This window comes from Balaenoptera ricei, chromosome 10 (genome assembly GCF_028023285.1).
Source record: "Balaenoptera ricei isolate mBalRic1 chromosome 10, mBalRic1.hap2, whole genome shotgun sequence".
Taxonomy (NCBI): domain Eukaryota; kingdom Metazoa; phylum Chordata; class Mammalia; order Artiodactyla; family Balaenopteridae; genus Balaenoptera; species Balaenoptera ricei.
Genome location: NC_082648.1, coordinates 52,783,509 through 52,794,063, shown reverse-complemented (window position 1 = coordinate 52,794,063; position 10,555 = coordinate 52,783,509). Strand labels below are relative to the sequence as shown.

Below are 10,555 nucleotides of genomic sequence, written 5' to 3'. Positions count from 1 at the left end.
TCGATGGCTCTCAACCTGGCTGCACATCGAAGTCATCTAGGAAGCTTTAAAAATTACCAAATGCCCAGATGAATTAAATCTGGAGGGTGGAGCCCAGAAATCAGTATTCTTTATGTTTCCCCAGGTGATTCTAACATGCAGTCAGTCTGTACACCACTGATGTATCCCTTTCAGAAAGCTGTTGCATGAAAGCCATATTGTATCCAGATAATTTTATTTTTTCTAACCCCCACCAGGAAAAGGGATTTTTAGAAAAAGGCACAGCTGTGCTTCTCTCAAGAGGCAGCTTAGTGTTTGGTAAGTGCTGGTTCTCACAGGTTATCTGGAGCGCGTGTTGAAGAGGAGGGAGCCCTTGTCTTGGCAGAGCAGGCAGAGTTTCAGGCTTTGGCAGCTGCCTCCAGAAGCAAAGGATGCCCAGATGCCCCTGAGCACCAGGATGATGTATGCTGACACCAGATTTAATCCACAACGAGGATTTATGAAGGTCAGGGCTGACACCAGCAGATGGGTGGGAAGGACTACAGAAGGGCATACCACTTTTTCTTCTCACAGCCATCAAAAAACACGAATGCCCCAGAACCCATGCAGCAATATGATCACCAACGTCATGAAAGCTGAATTTAGGAAGAACTGGGGAGGGTTTCCATGAATGCCCACTGTGCCCGGCCCCAAGGAGTCAGACAGGGTATTTACAAAGGAAAATGCTCCCCTCATGATTCCAAAGCCCAAGCCAGAAACATAAGCCAGCAATCGCATAGAGGGTGCTATGTCATCTGGGTTTATACTCTTCAAACCTTCACTGGCTTTTTTTTAGAGTTCGTAATATGCAAACTGGAACATTTCTTGGATAAGGACTGAGACTAACATGACAAAGATCAGATATTTCTGTATTGGTCCATCTTTGTTGTCAGCAGTGATTGCTGCCATGGACCAAACAAGGGAGGAAAGCAGCAGAGACACCAACCAGAAGCTCTGATGATGAGGAAGATGATGTGCAAGGGCCCAGCGGTGATGGTGAAGATGTAGAGGGCTAGCACAGGACCGAAGGCCATGAAGGCGCAGCCCAAGAACACAGCCACTGTCAAGGCCATCACCCGGGGGCCTGGGGGGAACGCAGGGGCACTGAGCACTGACAGAGCTGAGCCTGCGGGCAAAGGCGCAGGGCAGAGTGGAGGGGCAGAGGCGGGTTCTGTTGCTAGATTTTTTCTTAAAGCTGGTGAATTCTCTCTTCCACATCATCTGCTCTATTTCCAATGCATTCTTCATCTCATTTATTGAGTTCTTTAGCTCCAGAACTTCCGGGGTTTTTAGCATTTCTACCTCCTCGGTAACACATTCCTTTTGTTATTAATTTTACTCCTGAACTCACTGAACTGCCTTTCTGAGTCTTCTTGTAGCTGGTTGAGTTTCTTCACAACAGCTATTTCGAATTCTCTATCAGTTAGATCACAATACTTCATCATGACTTTAAGTTTGGTTTCAGGAGACCTGTCGTTTTCTTTTTGTCATACTGTGTTACTATGGGTTTTCATGGTGCCTGGTAAGTCGTTTCTCTGACAACACATTTTAAGTAGTGAACATCTTTCTTGTTAGGTGAAGCTTTGTTTACTTTGATTCTAAAAATTACCAGGTTACGGGCTTCCCTGGTGGCACAGTGGTTGAGAATCTGCCTGCCAATGCAGGAGACACGGGTTCGAGCCCTAGTCTGGGAAGATCCCACATGCCGCGGAGCAACTGGACCCGTGAGCCACAACTACTGAGCCTGCGCGTCTGGAGCCTGTGCTCCGCAACAGGAGAGGCCGCGACAGTGAGAGGCCCGCGCACCGCGATGAAGAGTGGCCCCCGCTTGCCGCAACTAGAGAAAGCCCTCGCACAGAAACGAAGACACAACACAGCCAAAAATAAATAAATAAATAAATAAATTTAGTAAAAAAAATAAAAATAAAAATTACCAGGTTGATAATTAGAGGACTTTCTCTTTTTTTCAGTCGGTGGTACTACAGCACAAGCTTTCGGTTTCTCTTCCCTGAGTTGCCTCCGGCTGTATTTGAGAATCGGCACCTTCCGCTCTCCAGCGCCTCTGCCAGGGGTGTTGCCAGCGCTTATGCTCCCGGGATCGCTGGTGCCTTGCTCCTGCCAGTGTTGTTGCTGCCACTGACGTTGCCTCTGACGGCACCAGGATGGCAGGCACCTCCACCATGCCCAAGGTCACCTGGGCTGTGGGCCTGGCCACTGTGGCCGGGGGAGGGAGGTGGGGAGGGAACAAGGGTTAGGGGTGTCTTCTCTGCATCTGGGGCTGTCGGGATCGCAGGCGCTGCTGTCACGGCTGGGGATTCTGGAGTCTCGGGCACCACGGTGGCTGCAAGGACCAGGGTCATTGGCCCTGCAGCCACTGCCACCGGGTTCCTTGTGGCCATGGGTGCCACTGTGGCCAGGAGGCCACAGTCACGGGCGCCTGCTCCTCTGCTGCTACCAGCTCCCTGGGGCTGCGGCTCAGCTTCCATGGCCGGGGGCCAGCGTCACAGGCACTGCCTCCTTGCTCCCCCAGTTCTGCCTCTTCTGTGTGCCCCAATCCCCCAACCTCACATGTACAGACGTGTGGATCTCTCTGGCATCCTGGGGTGTTGGAACACCTTGGCTGAGGAATCTTTGCTGAGTTACGGATGTTTTACTAGTTGTAGATTGAATCGGAACGATAAAGAGCGTGTCTCTTGTGCCTATATCCACCACGTTTTGACCACTAGTCTGACTTTAGAATTTTCCTTGCCACTTGGTCCTTATTATAATCCTATAAACTATGAATCTCTGAGGAAAAAACTGGGCCTTAAGAAGTTAGATAACTTTTCCAAGGCCACACAGCTTGTAAGCGATGAAATTGGGATTTAAACCACATCTATTTGATTCCAAAGCCTCTATTTTTTCATCTATCAAAAAGGAGGTTTAATTGGATAATCTCTGAGGTTCCTAGAGATCCAGATTTCAGTGAGTCTATGGCTGGAATAAAGGATTATCTCAGCAGGCCTGGGTTGTCCAAATCTTGCACATTCCAAAGAAAATTTTGGTCCTTGTCTCGTTCCTGAGAGATAATCTCTAAGACTTTGCAACATCCTGCCTAATAAGAGTATTTCTGTTTTTCTGGGAACTTGGACCACTCCAGATAATTTATACTGACAATGCATATTTATTTATGGTGGGGCCGTGTGCCATGTAGTAATCGCTTGACCCTTGGAGGGGTTGGAGATTGAGTAAATAAGGCCACCCATATGGGCAATCAACCATGCCAATGTGACCAACCCCCAATAAAAACCATGGACACCAAGGTTTGGTTGAGCTTCCCTGGCAGAAGGTATTTCATGTGTGTTGTGACGTGTCACTGCTGGGAGAATTAAACACTGTCTGTGTATCTCTACTGGGAGAGGACATTAGAAACTTATGTCTGGTCTCTCCTGGACTCTGCCTTACGAACCTTTTACTTCTGCTGCTTTTCAGCTGTATCCCTTTGCTATAATAACCCATAGAAGTGAATATAACAGCTTTTCTGAGTTCTGTGAGTCCTTCTTGCTAATCATTTAACCCAAAAGTGGCCTTGGGGATTACCAACCATACTGTGATTATTCTCAATTGTTTGTTGTCAACTCAGTATTACTGCTTCTTTGCCATCCAGAGAACCCAAGAGTGACATTTCTCAAAATTACTTTCCCCATATGATTATGAGGATTTGCCAATGAGAGACATTTTCATGAAACTTGGAAAGCAGAAGAGAAAGAGAAGCTATATTTGGCAGAAGAACTTTCAGTCAGATGCACAGACCAAGAATCAACAAACTTTTTCTGTAAAGGGCTAGACAGTAAATAGCTTAGTCTTTGCAGGCCAAACATTCTCTCTCACAACTACTAAACTCTGTCACTGTAAAGCAAAAGCAGCCATAAACAATATATAAACAAGTGAGTATAGCTATGTTCCAATAAACTTTATTTATGGACACTGAAATTAAATTCCATGTAATCATCACATGTCACAAAAGATTATTCTGCTTTTGTTTTTTTTTCAACGATTTAAAAGCATAAGTCTATTCTTAGCTCCCACACTGTACAAAAATAGGTGGCAGGCCAGATTTTTCCCATGACCATAGTTTGCCAACCCCTCACACAGAGAGTCAGCAGATATAGGATTCACAGTGGTGTCTTAGTGAGCTCTTAAGATCCACCCATTTCAGTGTTTCGGGGTGGGACTCTCAGAAATGGCTTCTCTGATTCTGATCCCCTAGCCTTTCAGATGGTTTGTAGGTCTTTAATTTCCTCTTTTAAAACACTTCATGCTTGAAATATACAGAGTGGTTTCTGCTTTAATGACCAAACTCTGGCTCTTAGAACGTTTAGTATTGGCAGCAGTTTCAGTAAAACAGAACCTCAAATAAGAGAATCTGCACTTTGTTCTACAATCTAAATGAATTTAAAATATGTAATAACCGGGGCTTCCCTGGTGGCGCAGTGGTTGAGAATCTGCCTGCCAATGCAGGGGACACGGGTTCGAGCCCTGGTCTGGGAAGATCCCACATACTGCGGAGCAACTAGGCCCACGAGCCACAATTAGTGAGCCTGCGCGTCTAGAGCCTGTGCTCCGCAACAAGAGAGGCCGTGATAATGAGAGGCTCGCGCACCGCGATGAAGAGTGGCCCCCGCTCACCGCAACTGGAGAAAGCCCTCTCACAGAAACGAAGACCCAACACAGCCATAAATAAATAAATAAATAAATAAAATTAAACAGATTGTTTTTTTAAAAAAAAAAAAGACGTAATAACCTCACTGCTAGTAAAAAGTGCATTTTTTGGTGCACAACATGCAATGACAAAATCATTCCTAAAATTTCCACTTCTAGTTGCCTAGAATTAAGTATCTAGAGAGAACTCAGTGTTGAAAGACTAAAGGACTATTGCAATAGCATGTTCGAGTAGGAAGTCTGATGACAGGGACTAGAGAGCTGACTGAATACATAACACTGCAGCCTACAGAAGGAAAACTTTAAAATTCTCAAGAAGTCAGAGAACCAAAGAGCCTTTTGGACTGTCCTGAAAGAACCTTTTATTTCTTGTAGCTACAGGGTTGAGATATCTGAAAATCAAAACCAAAATATGATCCTATCGTTGGCTGGATAACTATGAAAGTTGAACTCATAGTGAAGTTTGTCAAGCATCTTTTGTAAAAGTTAGGGTGTTGACTGGGAAAGAATGGGACCATGAGAATTGAAATGGGGCACTTGGAGAGATTCCGAAGGGAAGAAGAGACCATCACTCTCTACTGGCAGTAGCAGGCAGATGCTGAGCAGATGATGGATGAGAAGCACACAGCACCTGGGGACCACCCACTGCAATGTTGCTGGCTGAGATTATTGGCAGTGAGCCTCTTGATCTGCCCTTCCCTATCCCATCTGACAGGTGGGAAACCTCTAATCTCCTATATTCAGATACAAAGAGTAATTTCTATGTGCTTAAAAGAACACTCAGTAATATAATGACTAAACATGTTATCCAAACTATTAGAAAATTTGTTAATATGACATTGCACTTCTCAGCAATGCTAAACAAAAGGATTGTGCAAACCTGAAAAAGTAAGCCATGTTGCTAAAACAGGTAGGAATGGGTGGATATTGGTGAGTGTTCCCAGCCACGCGTACCATATATAACACGTTAGGACCCATGTATGTTTCCTAGACAGATACTGAGGAAAGAAATTTTCTCTGCATTAAGAGCTTTTGAGTCTTTTTATCTTTGTAGCTCAAGACCCTGTGCACTCAGTAAATGCTTATTTAGCATCTTGATTTGCCTGAGCAGAATGAATCCCTCCCTGCCCAACTGTTATTGACACCTTAATAGTCAACAACTAATATTATCAGCAATAATCAGCAATATAGCACTATTAGATTAAAAGTCCCACAGTTGGGGGACTTCCCTGGTGGCACAGTGGTAAGACTCCACACTCCCAATGCAGGGGGCCTGGGTTCGATCCCCGGTTAGGGAAGTAGATCCCACATGCATGCCACAACTAAGGAGCCCACGTGTCACAACTAAGAAGCCAGAGAGCCACAACTAAGGAGCCCTGGAGCCGCAACTAAGGAGCCTGCCTGCTGCAACTAAGACCCAGGGCAACCAAATAAATAAATAAATATAGTAAAAAAATAAATAAATAAAAGTCCCAAAAAAAGTTGGCCTGTCTCACAAAGACCTTCAGATGGGGTCATGGATTATTTATTTTGTTTGGTCTAAAGCAACCCAACTTTCACTTCATATTTGCAAATTTGCACATTTCCAAACAAGGGAATTTTAGAACTTGGATATATTCAATGAAATTATGACTTGTTTTCCAAAATTTATGTGAATGTATTTTAGAACACAAAGAACACCCTATTTCTACTGTCAAAATTATTTTCCTTGCTTTAAACATAGTATGCCATGATTTAAACCTAAATAGATTTTTAAGGAAAGCATACTTTTCCATAGAATTTAGCTTTCTGTACTAATAAGATCTTTGGAAAGAATTCTATTGAATATTTTAAAATTACATTTGTAAAACTGCTATATGAAGGATTTTTCGTAGCATATTTTGGGTTATAAAGTTACTTTACACACATACAATAAAAGCCTCTCCTTGTGACGTGTTTCTTCATCTAGTGGGTAATATCTAGGGGACTTTTGATGCTAATAAAGTTCAAGAAAGAATACATAAAAGAAGAACACTCTATCAATCAACATTTCTGGATATATAAATATAACCATTTTATGGAAATTAACTAGCACTACTGGCCAATAGAGCACTTAGAAAAAGTTCAACAAAATAATGGAAAAAGCAGTATCAATGTGACATGTCTAAATAAATAAATAAATAAATAAAACCAAATTTTATCTGTTTATTTCTTTCTGAAGGCAGCATTGGCCATTTAATCTCAACATTCTGAATTTATTTCCACTGAGAGTAGGCACTTTGAAAGTCGGGACTTCAGTTCACCACTTCACTCAGCACTTAGAATATCAAGTGTAAGTAAAGCCCTCAGTTAGTATTCTTTTAATGACTGTAGCATGAATGGATAGAAAATTTTTTGTTACATTTTATTCTACCTTTATTTTTCCTCCACCCCACCCCCACTCATTAAAGACTGCATTTTTTAAAAGTTTAAGGACTCCATGTCTGCTCCAGTTACCATTAGCAACCTCTCAGACCATATATCTTATGTTTGCTCAACATCATCACTTGAATAACTTTCTTACAGACACCTCAAACTGAACCTGGGGTCTTTCCCTGCTCTCCCTCCCCTGCCTCACCATCCCTACCCCCAAGGTGCCCCCTATCTCAATAAACATCACAACAATCTACCAGCTATCATCAAGGATCTTCCTTTACCTCTTCTTTTTTCTTACTCCCTAGGATCCAGTCACTACTAAGCCCCATAAGTTTTATTTCCAAAATCCTTTGCCAATCCATCTACCAGTCTTTCTTTCCACTAACACTAATCTGCACCCAACTCCATGTTAACCTGGCAAAAGGCTTTTAATTCTCTCTGCATTCACACTTGCCCCTCTAATTCATTCTTTGTAACTCAGCCAGAGAGATCTTTTTAAAACTCACACTAATTCAAGACTGGCTCCTGTTTAAAACCTTTCAATGAGGATAAGGAGAAAAGGGAACCCGTGCTCACACTCAGTGGGAATACAAATTGGTGCAGCCACTGTGGAAAACAGTATGGAGGTTTCTCAAAATATTAAAAATAGAGCTACCATATGATTCAGCCATCCCACGCCTAGGTATATATCCACAGGAAATGACAACAAGATATTGAAGAAATATCTGCACTTCCATGTTCACTGCAGCATTATTCACAATAGCCAGCACATGGAAACAACCTACGTGCCCATCAATGGATGAATGGATAAAGAAGATGTGGTGTGTGTATATACATTATTCCACTACACAATGGAATTCAGCCATAAGAAGGAAGGAAATCCTGCCACTTGCAACAACATAGATGGGCCTTGAGGGCATTATGCTAAGTGAAATAATCCAAACAGAGAAAGATAAATACTGCGTGGTATCTCTTATACGTGGAAGTTTTTTAAAAAGTCAAACTCTTAGAAACAGAGAGCAGAAAAATAGTGCCAGAGGCTATGGGGTGGGAGAAATAGGGAGAGGCTGATAAAAAGGTACAAACTTTCAACTGTTAAGATGAATAAGGTCTGAGGATCTAATGTAAAATATGGTGACTACAGTTGATAACATTGTCATATATAATATAAATTTGCTAAGAGAGTAGAACAAAAATTTTCTCACCAAAAAATAATAGCAAATAAACAAATATGTGTGGTGGCAGATGCATTAATTAAAGATTGGGGGAAATCTTTCACCATGTATATATATCAAATCACCACAATGTACATTTTATTAATAAATATCTTACAATTTTATTTGTCAATTATACCTCAATAAAACTGAAAAAAAAAATAAAATAAAATATAGATTTCCTTGTGGAAAAAAAAAACACAACACCATTCAAAGGCTTGTTTCCTTATGATTGACCTCTGCCTACATCTTCAGCCTCATTTTGTGTCACCATCCCCTCATTCATAACCACTCTCTTGTTGTGTTGCTGAGAAAGACAAGAGAGAGAGAGAGATCCATAATTCAATCAGAGGATATTTAGATAGCTTTAGACAGGAAGATCCGAGAATAAATAGATTAGTTTAATTCAATCAAGTGGTGAAGTAAGCTGGGTTGGGATTTTCAGACTCAAATCAGACAGAATTAGATAATGTTCAAAGTGAATCCGGGATATGTGCATTGTGAGAATACATTATCTGGAGGGCATGGAATTAAAAAAAAAAAAAAAAAAAAAAAAAACTCGTACTAGTTAGTAGCAAGGAGAAAATCAAACCTAAGACCACGCCAAAATTCTCCAGCCAATCAGCAGCCTCAGTGTGCTGGGATTTTTTTTGCCTCAATTTGCTTGAGAAGATAACCTCCATATTCTTGGAATAGTAAAAGCATTCTACTGATAGGCACCGGGCCACCACATGCAACTGTGCTGGGTGTGCACCGCCCAACTCTGGATTCTACCTAGTAGAGAGGAGCTGATATGACTGCTGCCCCCACAGTCAGGAAACCGTGCAGGCAGCCACACAGAGCAGTCTTCTTGAGTAAGTATATCTTACCTCCAGGTAAAATGTTAATACTTCTGTGTTAAGTTCGAGAAAAAAAATTTGTAATCAGTGGTTTGGTCTAGTATAGTTACTATTTTAAGCATTTGTAATATTGAAGAGAACTTAGCATATTAGAATACCTACAAGATTAGATTTACGAATCAGTAGGAAACAGCAGATTCAAACTGGGGAAATCTGAGAAAAGTTTTAATAAGGAGACTACTAAAAAGGGGTAAACAGTAGTATGAAGCTAGTGACAGTGGCAATTACCCATCAAGTCCTGAAGAGCATGAAGACAGTGTCATTACCAGAACCCAGAGGCAGAGAGGGTTGTATGGTATTGTGCTCTTAAAGTCAATCATTCCATCTGTCCTTCCTGACTTCTATTCCATCAGCCCTGCCAAGGATTTTATTCCCTGTGATATATCTCTTTCTGCTTAAAATACCTAGATTGGTTACTATTTCCTGCACTAAATCTGGACTGGCACAGATACCCAAAACAGTAGCAGAGACTAGACCTTCAAGGAGAGAAATGTGGGATTGATTATTTAATCTGATTGGATTGAATACAGGGATTATCTAGAGACTATGAAAAGTGAGACATTTGTAGTTCATGTACTAGCAAAATGATTGCTTAACTTATCACCTGTGATTTCTTAGAATGAAGTAACTATTGCAAGCAAAGCTTTACCAGAGAGCTTGGCAATTATAGTGGGAGTGGGTAATACAACAACTGTCTTGAAGAGCTTGGAAAGAGATTTTTAATTTTTATTTTAAAACATGTCCATAAAACCAGTAGTCTCCTTTAACTAGTCTAAACAAATCTCATATCCTTAAACCATAGGGCTCATGTACCTGAAAATCAGAATATGTTCCCAAAGAGTACAGAATTACAATATAAGTTTAATTCAGAGGAATAAATAATCTAACCTTACACCTAAAAGAACTAGCAAAAGAAAAACAAATGAAGCCCAAGACCAGTAGAAGAAAGGAAATAATAAAGATCAGAGTGAAATAAATGAGACAAAAAAAAAACAATAGAAAAAAATCAGTGAAACAAAGAGCTGGTTCTTCGAAAGATAAAATTGACAAACTTTTAACCAAACTCATTAAGAAAAAAAAAAAGGCTCTAATAAAATCAGAAATGAAAAAGGAGAAATAACAATGGATATCACAGAAATACAAAGGATTATAATAGACTATTATGAGCAGCTATATGCCAACAAATTGAACAACCTAGAAGAAATGGACAAATACTTAGAATCATATAACCTTCCAAGACTGAATCAGGAAGAAATAGAAAATTTGAATAGATGAACTACTAGTAAGGAGTTGAATCAGTAATCAAAAAACCTCCCAATAACAAAAGTA

General features: G+C 41.0%; 1 pseudogene; it reads right to left on the bottom strand.

Annotated features, from left to right (window-relative positions):
• Window positions 1–318: 318 nt before the first annotated feature.
• On the bottom strand, window positions 319–1,091 carry LOC132373758 (gamma-secretase subunit APH-1B-like; annotated as a pseudogene).
• Window positions 1,092–10,555: the final 9,464 nt, after the last annotated feature.